General features: G+C 31.1%; 1 protein-coding gene across 1 annotated transcript in view; it reads right to left on the bottom strand.

The window, feature by feature from the left end:
* The window catches only part of LOC118740854, a gene marked incomplete at its 3' end in the record, with an annotated part of 173,507 nt that overhangs the window by 14,220 nt on the left and 140,867 nt on the right, over positions 1-18,420 (bottom strand). The window contains 1 exon segment of the mRNA XM_036472578.1: positions 4,107-4,131.

Genomic DNA, 18,420 nt, shown 5'->3' with positions numbered 1-18,420 from the left:
GTTATGAAACAACATTTTTCCGATAAAACTTATAGCTGTTATGTCCCTGTATAAAAGTCTTTTGATAATAATTATGTGTGAGAAAATTTTTTTAATTCGTCGATAACTAGTATTTTAAGACTTATATAATAGAAGTCTTTTCATAATAATTATCATTGAGATTAATATTTTTAAGTCTTCAATGATTTTTATTTTGAAACTTATATTATAAAAGTCTTTTGATAATAATTACGAGTGCGAAAAAATTTTGTATATAGTCCCGAACGGATCCCAAACCAAGACCCAACACGGCCCAAACTACTTCCCACCTAGTCCCGAACTAATCCCCAACTTTTAAGACTTGAACAATTTTTTCGCGCTCATAATTATTATGAAAATACTTGTATAATATAAGTCCTTGAATAATAATTATAGATGACTCGAAAAATATTTATCTTAATATAATGATTATTGTCTGACTTTTATTCTTTTCTCTTATAATAGTTATGTCTCTGGGTTTTTCTAATAGCGGTCGCCCCTCGGCAAGCAATGGAAAACCTCCGGGTGTATTTCTGCGATGAAAAACAATAATAAAAATACAATCGTCGTTCGAAGTAAAGTAAAAGTCATCCAAATTACTGAATAATTTGAATGTAACTTTTTAAACACGTGGCAACTCTTTTCAAACATACAAAATGTTCAAACTAAAGATTTCTTAACATTCTTTCGTTTGACTACGATACTTTTATATTTAATATACTTTTTGAATTAGTTAATTGAGTTAGACCTTTCAAACAGGTGGCAGCCCTCTTCAGAGGGATTCTTAAGTTTAATCATTGTTAACCCTCCTTCGCCGGACACTGCGATACACACTATAATTAACTGATGAATTAAGTGGAATTTTAATTTCAAAACATGTGGCAACCCCGCAAAATACAGTTCACAAATAAAAAATTTTCAAACCCCCTTCGATTGATACCCATATTTTAATAACTCATTTAACTTGTGAAGTAATTTGAATTTAAATTTTCAAAAAGGTGGCAACTTTCTTCCAACACCTCAAACATATTCTTAGGGTTCAAACTAAAGATTTCTTAGCACTCCTTCGCTTGACATTCATATTTTTATATTTCGTATAACCTGTGTAGGTATAAGTAAACTAAATTTAACATTTCAAGCAGGTGGCCACCCTCCCGCAATTTTATTATATACTACTTTCTATCTAACCCCTTTCGTTAGGCACCCATATGGTGATACATATTTGTCTTACCTGATATGATTTTTTATGCAGGTGGCAACCCTCCTATAGTTCAGCTAAGAAACAAAGCTTTTCTAAACCATTTCGATTGATACCCAGTTTGTAATAATTTATTTTATTTTTTTAATAATTTGAATATAATTTTTTAAAAGGTGGCAACTCTTTTCAAAAAAGTAAAACCTTATTGCTCATCTACAGTACGAGGCTTTTTGCTTGACGCCTCATTTTGGAAAATCGAACGAGCGGTGCGGATTTGATGGCATTGATTATTAAATAATTTGAATTTAGTCTTTCAACAGGTGGCAACGCTTTTCGAAAAACTAAAACCAGTTTGCACATCTACAGACCAATCACTTTTATTTGACATCTCATTCTTGAAAATCGCGTGAACGGTACAGATCTTTTGTCATGAAAAAAAAAACCCCTTCGCGTATTATATATATAGATTAGGGCGGGTCAATTTGTATGGCAGATTTTTTCGACTATGCGCGTATAGCACAGAAGGATTCTACGTGTAATTCTAACCAATTTTGCCGAAGAAACTATGGGTCTATAATTAATTTTTAGTTTACCAAATTGTGAAAATAACGTTCTTAGCATTTCGCTGTAGTGTCCAAAAGAAGTGCTTAAATTTTGTATAAAAACATTCTAAAAGAGAATCCATTTCTGCACATATATATTTGTCTTAAAACATCCACCAGAGGGCACAACAGAGAAAATTTTCACTTATCTTCGACACCTATTTTCGCAAACTCCAAATTGATTTTAGACTCATGATTTGTTCGGTAAATTTGCTTAGAATTACACCTACAATTCTCCTTTGCTATACGCGCATAGTCAAAAATCAATGACCCGCTCTAATGTGCATATATTATAAATTTCCTAAAAATCAATAAAACTGTGAAGCAGGCTTATTTACTTATGTTGTCACATTTAATGTAATGCGCAATTACCGTAACAAAAACCATTATTACCGCACTTTTGAGCCAGAAGTTAATTTCAGCAAACCAAGTGTAACCATTTTCATCGAAATATGTATTCTATTTAATGCCTAAAATATATTGGCCTGATTGAAATAATGGTCAGCCATAGTGGCAAGAGTGCCACAGATGTGGTGTTTTTATTGCTGTTCTTATTGTTGTTGAATATATTGTTATTGGTGTGGTTTTTGTTGTAATCGCTGCAATTGTGGCATGCCTATCGCTATTGGCGCTAATTTGATACTAAATTTTTAATTGGTTTAATAAAATTGCCATTTTGCGAGCCAGAATGCGTAAACGTGGTGCACTGCTTGGAGGTGGGTATGTGGGTATACATATACATACAAACATATATACAAAATTTAATGCAAGTACGCGAAATAGCTGGTGATGAAGTTTGCACGCCCTTCCTATCCTCTTAGTTATTCCAACTTCGATTTATGTTTCGACAATTATGCGCGACTGCCTATCTATGTATGTATTTGGTATTTGTGTTTGTCTGCTTGAATTATGAAGTTCATTAACGATAATATTTGCTAAAACACGGCCGAGCGTAATTAACATTTCCACATTTGCCAGCTGTAACAGTTCGATAAAGCATACATAGCGAAACAAATGTGTCACATGCATGTATTCACATAAACATTGACTCACACACACATTCACATAACATTTATGGAGTTGTTCGTAACGACTATATATTTGCACATATGTACGTACATCGCTCTCCATACATAAAAAAAAATCGGTTCTGTTTTTTTCTATAGGAATTATAAAAGCAATTATGTTTTAAGACTTTCGTCAAAATATTTCGGAAAAATATTAAGCTTTATGTATGTACGTGTGCTGGATCTCAAAAAATTACTTTTGTTTTTTAATTTATAAAATTAGTTTTTAAAATTTTCTTCTAAAAAAAATCACCTCAGTTAATAGGAGCGTTTAAGCTCAAAAAGACTGCATACAAATGTTTAAAAATTTTATAAAATATTAATATTTTTCCGAAATATTTTGGCGAAAGCTTTGAATTATAATAAAATTTATTAATTCCGGTTGAAAAACCGCACATCTTTTTTTGTGGGGCACCCTAATGAACATATATGTATATTTTTAGAGAATTTAATGCGCTGCAAGAATATGCGTAGAAAAAATTTTGGTCTCAAAGTTATAAAATTTTTAATAAAAAAAAATTTACATGTTATTTTCACGAGAAAATTCCAAATGCCCACCGACTCCCTTTAAAATTGAAATAAAAATTTTTCCAAATGGGAGAATTTTCTTCTTAGTAAATAGGTCCTTTTAAGGCCATAAATTCGTTAGGTTAGTTTGTTTTGGCTCACCCTAATGTGCATGCAGCTAAGCAAATACTATTTCCGCTCAATAAAGTAGCGCATAAATATACAATTACTCACACACACGAACGCAAAATAAGCTTCAATAGTCTAATGCAATTTTCGCCGTCAAAAATATGCAACCCACACAATTCGACGTACGTATTTAATAAGTCTGGGCAAATATAGCTGCCCTTTTCCTTTTCCCTGATTTATATTTACTGTTTTGCGTTTATGTAAATAATTGATTGTGTAATTAGCTAAAGTTTTAAACGTTAATATACATTTAGCTTTGCTATTTACTTGACGGCGGTTTTGCACAGAATTTTTTCCGCTTGACATGGCGTATGAGCAACTTTTTTGCGCTCACTGTCTGGCACCTACTACACTACTTTCTAATTAGTAATAGCTAATTCTTGCACATGAAACTCGCAAAAACAAATGTGCAAATTAGACATTCAAGTAGTTAGCTTATTTGCTGTTTATTTAAATACTAAAATAAATAATAACATTTGACGTTCGCATGTGATGTTAAAACGTTTTTTTTTTTCGGTTACTTACCACACTATTGGCGTTTGTTTAACGACTGTAAAAGAGAGTGGAAAAAATATTAAATTAGTATGCGGTTTGAATATTTATTTAAATGAAATATGTAAAATTACTTAATAAATATTAATGATAAATATACATTGCGGTATTTTAAATTAAAGTGGGCATAAACTTTAGATATACTTTTATTTAATTTAATGGCATGTAGGTTTTTTTATCGGGAAATAAGGGACCCTTTAAAAGGCTAAATATAAACAAATCTTTAAAAAAAAACCTAGCTCTTTTTAATAGTGAAAATAAAGTCGACTCGTAACTTAGTTGTAGCTTTTCTGGATCAGATCAGATATCACATTTAAAATTATTTCAAAAAGCTAAAATTATCTTAAGAGTCGACCTTATTTTAGCGATAACTACGGCCAATATTAATTTATCAGTTAAATAAAATATAACAATACTGTCGGTGTCCAACGATAGGAGCTCAAAAGCGGTTTATTTTGAAAATATTTGTGAAGAGGGTTGCCACCTATTCAAAAAGTTTAAGTCAATTAAATTAAAAAGCTAAGTCAAATACATTTTAATATAAGCTTTAATTCGAAAATAATTTTGAAGAGGGTTGCCACCTATTCAAAAAGTATAAGGTAATTCAATTAAGAAGTTAAAGTAAATATTTTAATAAAGCTTTAAACGAGAAGGGGTTAGGAAAGTTTTATTTCGAAAATACGTTTAAAGAGGGCTGCCACCTATTCAAAAAGTAAATATGGCTTTTAAACAAAGAAGTTAAAGAAAGTTTTATTTCGAAAATATTTTTGAAGAGGATTGCCACTTGTGCGGAAATTGGAAATAAATTTAATTGCCAAGTTCAAAGAACTATCTTTATATGGCTATCAAACAATAGATTTTTAAGAAAGCTTTAGTCCGAAAATATTTTTGACGAGGTTGCTATCTTTAAAGAAATTCAAAATCAGTTTAATTAGTAAAATAAATAAAATATATTAAAATGATATTCAAATTGAGAGAGGTTTAAGTAAGTTTTTTTTTCTAAAATATTATTTTAAGAGGCTTGCTACCTGCTCAAAAAGTGATTACAAGTTTAATTAGTTAGTTAATAGAAACCTTTTTTAGTATCTATATTGCATTAATCGAAACGAGTTTATGCAGACCGTTTTTATGTATTTATATATTTTAAGAAGATTGCCACCTGCTTAGAAACTCAGAATCAATTTAAATAACAAGTTAATATAATTATTTTAGTATGGTTCTCAAACGAGAGAAGTTGAAGTAGGACTTACATGCAAAGCATGGCAAAATTTTATTTAACCCATATTTGGTATACTAACTGTAATATTTTTCCCAAAAAATATGTGGCAACTCTAACCAAAAATATGTATTTTAAAGTAAAAAATATTATTGTAATAATATAAATGGGTTGAGCTTTTAATATTATATTAAAATATATTTAAAAATATTAAATTCTGAATTTTTTGGCAACCTTAGTTAAAAAAAAATTTCAATTACGAAGGGTAGTGAAATTTGAAGTTATGATTTGCTTGATCATATAAGGATGTTAAGTTTTCTTAAAAAAATATATTCAAATAATTTCTTTTAAAGTTATATGGTAACCCCACCCAAAAATATTTACGTCAAAAAGGGGGAAAATTGTGTTTTTCATCCCAAGATGTATTTCACTGAGATTTACGAGATACTTTCTATACTATTGTTTATATAAAAAATTATGTGGTAACCCTACTTGATTACAATCAAAATATGGAAAAAGATAAAATAAACAATCATTTACACATTGTATTTAATAGAGATTTATAAAATAATTTATTATACTTTGTTAAAAAATATATGTGGCAACCCTAATATTGAATATTATTTTCAATTCGAGCCAAAATGTTTTAAGTAGTAAGTGGGATGTATTTAAGTTAAGAAAAAGTAAATAAAAAATTGTTTGTTTAAAATTAGGTGGCAACTCTATGCACGGATATTTTAAAACGGCCAACATTTGTTTTCAATACACGTTTAAATATTTCAAGTAGAAGGATGTTAAATTAATATCATACTTTAAATCTGTAACAAAAAAAAAGTGTGGCAAAACAATGTGGCAACCATGTCTGAAATTATTAAACATTTTTTGCATAAATGAAATTTTTTCCCGATTTAATTTTTAAAAAATTTTTAACTTAGCCAAACAGAACGAGTTAAAAACCACTTACTAACTGATTACTAAGTATCGAAAACAGGCAACAACAGAAGCAGGTATTTTAACTCTTTCACTTCCACTAACGCCGTCCCTGCAAAAATTGCACAGCTTCAAAAAGTTTTCTACTTAAAAAATGTTGTCGCTCGACAGCTAAACAGCGGCAAATAGCTGAACTTAACAAAAACCAAACGAACGGCAAACTTTCAAAATTAAGTGTCGCACAACACTTTGAACTTTTGCGCAGATTTTTAAATTAAGTTGTAAAAGCAAGCGAATAGCTGCTGACGCGTCTGCAAAATGGGCGTGAGGCGGGAGTAGGTACTCAACGCCCCACAGCAGCTGGGAAATGTGCAAAGCAAATTTCGACTTAAAGCTGTAATCCACAGCGACTGCAGGTAGCTAAAGCGAAAGTTTAGCCAATGGAGACGAAAAGGCGGTTAACAAACATACATACAAACATACATAAGTAGTAGAAGGTACCTAAGTAAATAGAAAATCAAAGCGTAAGCAAAGTTTTTTCCTTAAATAAATAAAAGGGTAGCAAATGAAAGAAAAAGCGGCACCGGAAATACGACAAGCCGAAATTTGGCAGCAACAGTCAACAAATTGCCGGAATAGTTGCGGCAGCAAAAAGCAAATTGAAAGTGAATTTCAAAGGAGGGTGAAAAAAAAACAAAATAAAATAAACAGAATAGGAAAAATGGGTTGACATGAAATTCGAAATGAAACAGATTCACCGCGCAAAAGGCGTCACTGTTCAAAAGATAAACTCTCTCGGAATGCCAAAGAAAACGAAGGAAATGCGAGAAAACACTGAATACAAAAAAAAAATTTAAAAGTTTGCATCGCCTGCAGGCAGATAGCAGCTTAGCATTTGTTTTCCACCAAATGAAGGCCTCCAAGTCGGAGCGTTGAAGGTGGTCGGTCCATCGGGACAGCGCAACGCCAAGTACGCGAACCACTCAACCAGCTAAGGAGCCAGTTAGGAGTCATCCCACGGCGCTAAGTAGGTAAAGAAATACAAGTATACAGTGGTGTGTTTGTGTGTGAGTTTTACACGACATTCGGGTAGGGGGTGGGCACCATCCTCTAGCCTCAGCAACAGCAAGTAGGCGGCAACTCAGTTAGCCGTTGTGTTGGAGGAGGCGTTGGCGATGGCGACAGCTGGCCCACAGCTAAAATGACGCTATCATTCGATAGTAGCGCGCTGTTTTTCCTATTTTTGTGTAAATGAAACCTAAAAAGCGCAACTCAGGAACAATGCAGAGCTAGACGACATTGTTTCCCAGTGGCTTTTTAAATAAATGAAAAGTGAAAATATTTTAATGCATTGAAATTAAAGAAAATCGTGAAAAATTCTAAGTTTCGGCGGTGACAAAAGATTTCAAGAAATTTTTTTTATTCGTATTTTTATTCTCAACAGCACTTTTATCGCGCCACCACCATCATGTTGACTAAGCTAATATTTATTTTAGTCTCTTTCTTCTTCTTCTTCGTCATCTAACTTTTTTATGCTTTTTCTATGCAAAGTGTCTGTCGCAGCTCCTTTTTGTTTGTGTCGATTAAATTTGTTAACAAACTTTGACATTTTTTGAAAGAATTTTATTTTTTTTGGTGGCATATTAAATGAGGATATAGAACCTTTAAATTGTTATAATATGTATTTAGATGGTAAGTTTTTGTGACACTAATGGCTTTTTTAAAATTTTGCTGGCATGGATTTTTCGTTTAACTTCTTCTTTTGTTTTGAAGCACACTTGCTTTGAGTGAACAAATTTTCAAAAGAAGCAAGCATAAAATGCTGATAATACAGGTAATGTTAGGTTAGGTTAAGAAATGTTAGCTTAGGTTAGGGTTCTTACAGCCGAACAAAATCAACGAAAAGTCCATATTTAATTGGTTCATTAAATATGGTGAGTGTCAACAAACCGAAGCTTGAGACGGGTCGTGAAAAACATTCCAGCCGATTCATAGAAAATTTCATCATTGGGCAAGTATCGCATTAGCATCTACACTGAAATCTTGCACAAGTAAATCGGACATCCTGTAGTTGAGACAGTCGTACTCAGCAGTTTTTCTTGAGCAGGATAAATAGTTTCTATGAAATTTTAAGTGGCAGAGTTGCATATAACTAAATTGAAATATTTTCCTCATTCATATTCAAAACTAGCAAATACCCGGCGTGCTTTACTGTGCCTTAAAAGTACTTTTGGTAGTTTTGTGCTGTTTAATACCCGCATTGTAATATTTCATTTATTTTATCAATTTATAATTTCATAAAATTTTCCAAACAGGTGGCAACCCTCCTCAAAAATATTTTCGGCAGTAAACTTTCCGAAACTACTTTAATTTGATACCCATATTGCAATATTTAATTTATTTTATCAATTAAATTAAATTAAAATTTTCAAAAATATGGCAACTTTCCACAAAAATATTTTCGGTTGTAAGCCTTCTTAAACCTCGTTCAACACAAACAAAAGACAGAGTCGTATTTAGTCATACACCAAAGTAGCACCGACCTCCATCAATGCAGATACTATTTTCTGGTTAAGATTCTTGACGAAGCTTGTTTGCATAAAAAAAAACCTACACTCTTTATTTCATTTCAATATGTCATTGGTATATTTCATTTATCTTCGCTGTAAAAACGAAAGATATTCCATTTTGCAAATTTTAACTGCAATTTGATTTTTTAAAACTGTTCTTTTAATAAAGTTTTTTCAACCTGTTTCGTTTGACATCCATATCATCAAAGTAACTGATTAAATTAAAAAGAGATCTTTAAGGAGGTTAAACTTTTAAAAATATTTTCAAAATAAAGCCAATTTAAACATCTTTTTTTTTTGACTTGACACCATTTTCTACTGCTTCATTTTACTTACTGTTAGAATTTTATTTGAAATTTTAAGAGGTGGCAACTCTATTTGAAAAATATTTTCGAAATTCTTTTGATGGACATCCGTATTGAAATACTTTATTTAAATTGTATTTGACTTTTAAATAGTTGGCAGCCCTCTTGAAAATATTATTTTCAAAATAAAGCTTTCTTATCCCTCATTCGCTTGCCACTCATATTGTAATACTTCATTCAACTTAAAATTGAATTTGACTTTTTTGTTAGGTGACACTCCTCTTAATAAAGTTTTAGTACTAAAGATTTTTTAAATCCCGTTCGTTTGCAAACATATTTTAAAATTTCGTTGAACATAAATATCTCTTAATTAGAATTTAACTTTTTAAGCAGACGGCACCTCTTTTCAAAAAATATGCTTTATGATAACTGAGGTCATAAGCTATTAGTACACCAAGTTTTATACAAAGAAATACTAACAAATATACTCACACACTCACTTATAAGTAGGATTTTATTTTAACATGTAAATTAAATTCCTAACGCCCATCAAAAATATTTTCTAGATAGAAACCTCTCTCGTTTGATACCAACACTAAAATATTTTATTTAACTTGTTGATTTAATTGATTTTTAATTTCTTAACCAGTGGTAGCCCCTTTAAAAATGTTTTTGAAATAAAGCTTTCCTTGACCTCTTTCGTTTGATACCCATATTAAAATATTTCGTTTAACATGTTAATTATTAATTGATTTATAATTTTTGAACAGGTGACAGCCCTGTTGAAAAATATTTTGGAAATAAATCGTTTTAAATTTCTGAACAGCTGGCAGCTCCCTCTAGAGACGTTTTTGAAACAAAGCTGTCTTTAGCCTCTTTCGTTTGATATCCATATTAAATATTTCATTTAACATGTTTACTAAATTTATTTTAACTTTTTGAACAGGTGGCAGCCCTGTTAAAAAATATTTTGGAAATAAATCGTTTTGAATTTCTGCACAAGTGGCAGCTCCATTTAAAAATGTTTTTGAAAGAAAACTCTTTCTCATTTGATACCCATATTAAAATATTTCGCCTAACATGTTAATAAAATTGATTTTTACTTTTTTAACAGGCGGCAGCCCTATATATATTCCTTTGACGTCCACAATGTTGTGATACTTTATTTAAATTATTATTTGATCGTTTTTAACTTTTGAAAAAGTTGGCAACTCTCTTCCCCAAAAATATCCAACGTCGTCATCCAGCTTATAACCTATCTGTGTGCCTAATTTTATTCAAATAAATCTAGCTTTTTCAGCGTGAAATAGCAACAAACACACTCACACACTTACAAACTTTCACATTTATAACAGTATTGGATTATTTAGTACTTAGTACTTAGTACTAATTACTATTAATACATTGCTATTAAAAATACATACTTCAAAATATATATTTGTGAACAAAAATCAAAGAAACTACATATTTACTTCGATATCGCCAAAGTTTCTGCGTTACTTTTAGTTTATTGCAGTTCTCTTAGCAGGATTTCATCCATATGGTCTTCTGACTACTAAAAAAATGGCTTTGGAACTCACAAAAGTCTAATCAAGTCAATATTTTTAACTTTTCATTTCATTGCTTTTAACACAAATCTGCTCTTTTATAAAAAAATATAAGCATATTTATATATGTATTTTCATTTGTCTTCAGACAATGTCTCGCACGTATTTGCTTTGCAATGCACTTGTTACAGTGTTGCGCACTCCTACTTATGTAGATTCTTTTATTGTGTTAGTGCTATTTTTATTGCCACCATCACCACCACACCACTGACTGATACACATTACCATATGCCAACAACCTCAAACATTTACTTTGCGTACATCAGCACATTTTTGTTTTCACAAATTGAAAAAAGCAAGAAAAAGTCTAAACAAAAAACACCGCAAAAGCACCACCACACTTGTTTGCTGTCTGTCACTGTTAAAAATTGCCACACACAAAACTTACATGCGTGCGTGCGTGCGTACGTCTATGTGTTCATACGGATAGGCAATCAAATTCAACACATGCCTCATGCACGATGAACTTGCAACATTTGCTTGCATTTGTTTGTGCTCGCTTTTAGTTTCCTTCACAGAGAGCGCACAACTTTCGTTCTTTAAATTCTACACACGTGCCTCTCTCGGATTATCTATCATACTCTCACTTCTTTTATTTAACACTTTGCTTTTTACTTTTTCTCAAGTATTTGTTGGTTTTTTTATTTCTTTGTTAAATTCTATATACATATATTTTTTTAACATTCTTCCGCTTTCTTAATCATTGATTGCCACAACACGACACTTCTGCAGTCCAACAACAACTGAGCGCAGCAAGCAACCACTGATGCTGATGGACTCTGGTGTTGCTTAAGTTGCCGGCTACTGGTGGCTGCTGCTGTTATTTGCTTTGGCCCCAACACACAATGGCCGCTGCTACATACTTCTTTCACTGTTACGCACTCTTCTTCGTTCAACGACTGCTTTTTGGTTTAACACTGCTGCTGCAGCGGCTATGGTAACTTCTGCTCTTGCGCCGGAAGTTCATCGATTCCATTTTGCGGTTGTCGTTGCCGGCTGGTAGGTATTCTAGTTGGCTCTGTTGTCGACACTCTGCCGTCGACTGCCGAAGTGGTACCGCACTAACTTCTTGCACTCTTTCGCAGCTGGTCTGCTCAATATTTGCAGACTTTCGCTTACCATTCTGCGCTTCTCTCTGTAACTGTTTATTGCTGCTTGGCCCATGATTGGCTAGCATTCTTCACCTTTCTGGGTGGTAAATGCAGAGAGTGAAATTTCTCTGTTACGTGTGGCACCCAATGCATTTGTGTTGACGGTGTGCCGAATGCAAGAATGTTAACTAACAGTCAATGTGAAACCTTATGCAAAATAACTTAGCATAGCGCGGTTATTAGCGTTTGAATTAGTCTGTTCCTTTGAACTTCGGACTAAAACCTGTGGAACTGTCAAACTACAATTTTACTCTCTCAAATGAGAGTAAAAGGAGAACAGATGCAGAAGTGCATAGGAACGCAAAAAGCACTATTTCCTGTAAAAACGTCAGTCGGTTTGTTTACATGTCATTTGTACAACACTGATTTAGCTGAAGTATCACTAAATAATTATTAAAATCTGTACATATTCAAACATTTCGTTGTTTACTTCCATTTTTTTTACAAATATAAGGTACTTTGCTTTCACCGCTGTTAGTTTTTGCTTGCACATGCAAATCAGCTGATTGTTTGACACTTTCTCATGAACTTACAGGAAAAGAAACTCCGGACTAAATCCTGTAACTTCTGACTAGGAACAGTTGCTCAGTTACTCTCTCAAATGTGTTCCCACTTACAGGTTTTATGTCAATAGGAACGACTTCCTGTAAGTTCTGACTAAATCCTGTAAACCGGACTGCTATTGGAACAGACTAAATGTTAGGTGTACAGCTTGCAGCTAATCAACCACTGTTTTGCCGGTGGAATATTGAACTTGCAAGGAAATTTTTTGTTTTTGTGAATATCAGGAAGGTACTTAATCGTAAAAAAATATGCATCGATATTTTAATAGATGGGGAATCATGCCTTCAACTTTGCGGGTAAATAATGAGTCGATTATTATTATTTTTTTTTTTAATTTACAATTAATATGCCGATGAAGAAGAAACATGCTTGGTTCCAAAGGACCCAAAATGTTTACTGACGGCCATGGAAATTAATGCCTTGAAGAATTTATATGCAGTATTGGTACCAAACGAAAATGATTTGAAAAACTTTGATTACAAATTAGAAATTTTGATCAGGGTTGCCACCTTATTAAAAAAAAATTTCGTATGTAAAATATCGGAAAAGATATGTGTGACTATTAATAACAACTGGGAGTGTAAGAAAATTTGATTATAAATTATTTTTTTAAGCAGGAGTGTCATTCAATAAAAAAAATATTCATTATTGGTGTCAAATGAAATTTATTTGAAAAAACTTGATTCAAAAATATTCTTTTTTTTTTGGGGCAGGGTTGCCACCTAACGAAACAATTAAAATAATTTAAATAAATATCGGTATGTAAATTATTGAAAAGACATTTTGGACAGGGTTATCACCTTACAAAGAAATTCCAAATTTGTATAAAGCAAATAAATTTTCATTGTACAATATTAGAAAAGGTACAAAGTTAATTAAGTTTAAAAAAATAAAATATGTTAAAATTGATCAGGGTTGCCAGCTGTAGAAGTAAATATATACAATTATTATCACAAAATTACGATATGTAAAATATCGAAAAAGCTTTGTCATAATTAGATATTTAATATTAATTAACGAAAGCGATTTGGGAGTGTTTATTGAAAAATAGGGTTGCCACGCATGAAAGTAATTATAAATATTTGAGTAATTTTCGGTACGTAAAAAACATTAATATAAATATGAAATATTGGCAACAAAAGAAAAATGGTTGCGAAAACTTAATAAAATAGCAAACATTCTGATCAGGGTTGCCACCTATCGCAGTAATTAAAATTTTTTATTTATAATTACATATAAGATATTCAATTAACTTAACTAGTTATGTTAAAGGTTTCAGAAAAAGCTATATTCCAGGGTTTGAAAAACAAATTTGTTTTTAGGTTTTGCAATCATTGAAAGAATTGAAATGAAAAAGTCTTCGTTTACAGCGGCACTTTTCGGGAATTTTTCGCTTAACTTCGGGATTATGCGCCATTATACGAGACTTTTTTCTTTTTTTGAAAAATTTCGGTATTTTTTTCTTTGACTTTACGTGATTTTTTCGGAATTTTTCAAGATTTTTTAGAACCTTTCGGAACTTTTTCGGGATCAGTGGGACTTTTCGGAACGTTTTCGAAATTTTTCGGTATATTTCAGGACTTTTCGAACAAGAAAATGAAAAGCTGCTAGTTAAGCTTGGTATTAAAATGAAATGCTTCGTGAGTTCTCGGTGTTTCTTCGGCAATTGGTGGGACTTTTTCGTGGCTTTGCCGGATTTTTTCGAGACTTCTCGGGATTTTGCCCGCATCGTTTGGGTTTTTTAGGACTAAAATATATAACAAAACTTAGCTTAGTAGTAAAATGAAATGCTGCGCGACTCTTCAATATCAGTTCGGTATTTTTTTCGGGACTGGGATTCTTCGTAGTTTTTTGGGACTCACTATTTGTTTGGAATTTTTCTTTTCTTCTTTTCTTTCTTTTTTTTTTATAAATGTCAGGACTTTTAGAGATGCTACTTGTTTGACTTTTCGAACTTCGAATTTTTTTCGACATCGTTTAGCACTTTTTGTATGGAAAAATAAACTTCAACAATTTCCGGAAAATTTCTGGTAAAAAATAACATAAAAACTTTGCTTTTATTTTACCTTAAATGAATGTAGAATGAAAACCAAATTGTATAAATATATACACATACATTAGGGTGCCTCACTAAAAATAGTTGAGGGTTTTCCACCGGCATCATAAAAGTTAATATATTTTAAGACTTCTGTCAAAATATTTTTATATATACATATGTTAATATTTACGTCAGTTGGACTGATGAAAATACTTCCAAAAATCTCATTATTTGTTTTGTTTTGTTTCTTTAAACATTTTTATGCAGATCTTGTACGCTTAAACTCTTTTAACATCTGAAGTGACTTTTTAGAGAAAATATTTTTACAAACTAATTTTATTTATAAAAAATTCGACTTTTGGAGGTATCGATCAAACTCAGATAAATCTTAATACTTTTCGGAAATATTTTGGAATAGGTATTAAAATATAATAGATTTTATTATTTCGATGGAGAAACCGTACCAATTATTATTTTTTTTTTTCAGGGAGAGTGTTGCAACCTAATATATCTACATTTGTTGTTACAAATAACTAAAGACAAAAGGATTTTTTTTTTGCCTTATTATAAATATTCACACTTATAACACCCTCGCTCTGCAATACAAGCAAATACTGCACGTGTGCTGGTCACGTGGCATATAAAAAACAACAAAAAAAAGTCAACTCAAATGCATAACCCGATAAATGCATACATACTTAGTCCTTTTTAAAATAATTTGCTTATCGTTCGAAAAAATTAGAATGATTTATGTTTCTGCTTATTTGCAAGTTGGCGCATTCTGGCACACGTACTCACTCCAGGCTATAAAAGATTCACATGTGTCCACATACATACATATGTACATGCAATTATTTTTTTTTATTTTCACCCAGCCTTTGTCTTCAGCCTTTTTGCGCCACCAAACTGTGTGAATACCAGCACTTGGCGTAGGCTGCGCTTGACAGCCGCAGCTGCCATCAACCAAAATACCAATACAGAGGAGCGGAATTTTAATGGCTATAAAATTGCAAAATCAATAAAAAAAAACGGGTGAAAAAGGACGACTTCTTCCATTTCCTTCAGCCGGAAGAAAAATATTTCAAAACACATTAAAAAAATCCTTTGATGCTATCAACGCAATTCAGGCAAATAAAGCAACAAATTTTAATATGTGCTTGTAGATGTTTGTGTGTTGTACTCACATATATGTACATATGTATGCATTTGCAAAGGCTTAACGACGCTCAATTTGTTGACCATAAAGCAAACGAATGCTTTTCCACTAAAGGGGGAAACGTTTCGTAATGTCTTACGTTTATGCTTTTATTTTTATAATGTGTACATATCTTTGTGTGTACGTAAGTATGTAATTATATAGGTATGTGTATTCACATTTACAGCCGGTTGCTTGTCTTTAATCTGCTATTTGACTTTATGCCCTCGAATATTTTTATAGAGTATTTTGATTTTCTTCAGTCTTTGCTGACTGCCTTTGATGCCTGTGTTGTCCTTTGACTTCTTACAGACTTTCTGCGTTGTATTAGGGTAAAGAAAAGATTTCTTCGCATAGCAAAAGTACAAATATAAAGGCATTATATTATGATTACTATTTTCTCTAACATAAATCGAAGGGAACTTGTTAACTCGTATTTGCGCTTCTCTCCATAGCAGCTGCACCTAAAAGTATGCTCCATACTCCTGTAATTCAAAGCTCTTTCATATTTTTGTTTGCTATTGAATTCTTTTGATCTCCTATTTTTCAATATCCCAACTTCAGTTTCTCCTTTCTTTCTTCACCTTTTTCTTTGAGCAGCTTTTTTTCATCATGGTAGATACAATTTTCTTCTACTTTGCGCAAATAAAATAAATAAAAAAGTAAAAAATACTCGCGTTTTTGTTAGTCTCACCCTAGTAAATGGTTCGGTTTTCATTTTTATTTTTTCATTCCTTTATTTTGTATGTATTTGTATTAACTTGCGAGCTTTGTCGTGATTGTTACGCACTTTTATTTTCCAATATACTTTTCGCCACTTACAAAAAATCTTAAGTTTATTCAATACGAGTATTTATTGATTCGAATTGTCAAGAGAATTTTTATAGTACATGTAACTGGCGTGACTTTTATCGAGCTGATTGTAATTCACACTTTCATATACAGTCAGCGTCAAAAATATGAATACCCTGACGTTTCTTTCTTTCTATTTTCCATAACAAATTTTTCTTATTTTTTTATAAAAATATAGTTGACGCAACAGCAAAAACCAGCTGAATCAATTGTTTCAATTTCATCTAGAACTCGGGAAAATTCAGGAAATACCAAAAAATGTACATAAAAAATTTAAATTTTTAAATTCCATTTCTTAGAAATTTATTTTGGGTGTCCAGTTACCCTTGATTTTTGAGATTTTTTTTTGTCAAGGGTGCTGCGTATTTTCTTTTATATAAAAATTGATTTTGTTCATGCGTTACAAGGAAGAAAATGCGAAGCAGCCTTGACAAAAAAAAAAATTCTCAAAAATCAACGGTAATTTTTAGAGACTTGAGAATTGCACCTCATTATACTAAAATTTAATAAGCTAGATAAGTGCATAATAATTTTCCTAAGAAATGGAATTGAAAAGTTGAAAATTTTGATGACTTTTCTTTGGTATTTCTTCAATTTTCCCGCGTTCTATTTGAAATTGAAAAAATTTATTCTGCTGGTTTTTTCTGTTGAATGAACAATATTTTTATAAAAAATTAAAAAAAAATTGGTGTGGAAAATATTAATAAAGAGAATCGTCAAAACGCCATGGTATTCATATTTTTGATGCTGACTGTATATGAATGTGCATGTATGTACATATGTACATATGTGCATGAGTCAATTCATGTCAAATCACCCGATGGTTGGAATCGACCGTTAAAACATACTGAAATTTTTAAGGTGTTTTTTTTTTAAAGATATGAATTTTGAACTTTCACCTAATTTGTTTTTCTTTTGAAAACTCCAAATAAAGGGTTTTTTAGCAGTTTTAATTTAATTTAAATTTAAATCTAATTTGGTTTTCCAAAAAGAAAATGTTTTTCAAAGTTGAAAAATTCATATCTTAAAAAAAAAAATTTTTCAAAATTTCAGGATCTATTACGATCAGTTAAGGTATTGTATACAAAATTTTGCCAAAAATGTATATACGTTTTTTTATTTTACCTATTTTTAAATTTCAATATTCTGTATTTTTTTATTTCCGAGTTTTTTCTTGAATACATTTTTTTATAGCTACGTATACGTTTTTCTTTTACTTTTTTTTAAATTTCAAAATTCTGTATTTTTTATTTCCGAGTTTTTTTTTTAATACATTTTTTTTATAGCTCCAAATATCATCTTTAAAAAAAGACCAGCACAATTTTTCTAACTATACAACTTTTTTTGATTTTCAAAATATTAAAAAAATATGAAATTTTTAAGTTTCGAAAAAAAATTTATTTTTATTATTTTCTTTGGCAGAACTTCGTTATATGTTATGTATAGTATGTACATATGTATGTATGCATGTACATATATACGTTTAATAGAGGTAAATTTCTAGTCAATAGATGTTGAATAATCCAGCAGCAAATATCGATATCGATACTGTTATCGGTAATTTTATTGTTATCGACACTTTTAAAAGCAATGACGTTGTTAACAATATTTTTATCGATATAAACAAAGTAAATGCTACCGATAAAACTAATCAAAATAGCTAATCGTAATCGTAACGTAATTGTAATCATATTCCTAATCCGAATCCTAATCATAATCGCACTTGTAATTGTAATAGGAATTTTAATTGTAATTTGTAAGTGTAATTTAATTAGTAATAGTAATCCTAGCCTTCATAATAATCGTAATCAAAATTTTAATAGTAATCGTAATCGTAATCCGAGTCCTAGTTGAAATAT

This window comes from Rhagoletis pomonella, unplaced genomic scaffold, assembly GCF_013731165.1.
Source record: "Rhagoletis pomonella isolate Grant_MI unplaced genomic scaffold, Rhpom_1.0 Rhpom_scaffold_00006, whole genome shotgun sequence".
NCBI classification, from domain to species: Eukaryota; Metazoa; Arthropoda; class Insecta; order Diptera; family Tephritidae; genus Rhagoletis; species Rhagoletis pomonella.
This window is presented reverse-complemented; position numbering and strand designations above follow the sequence as displayed.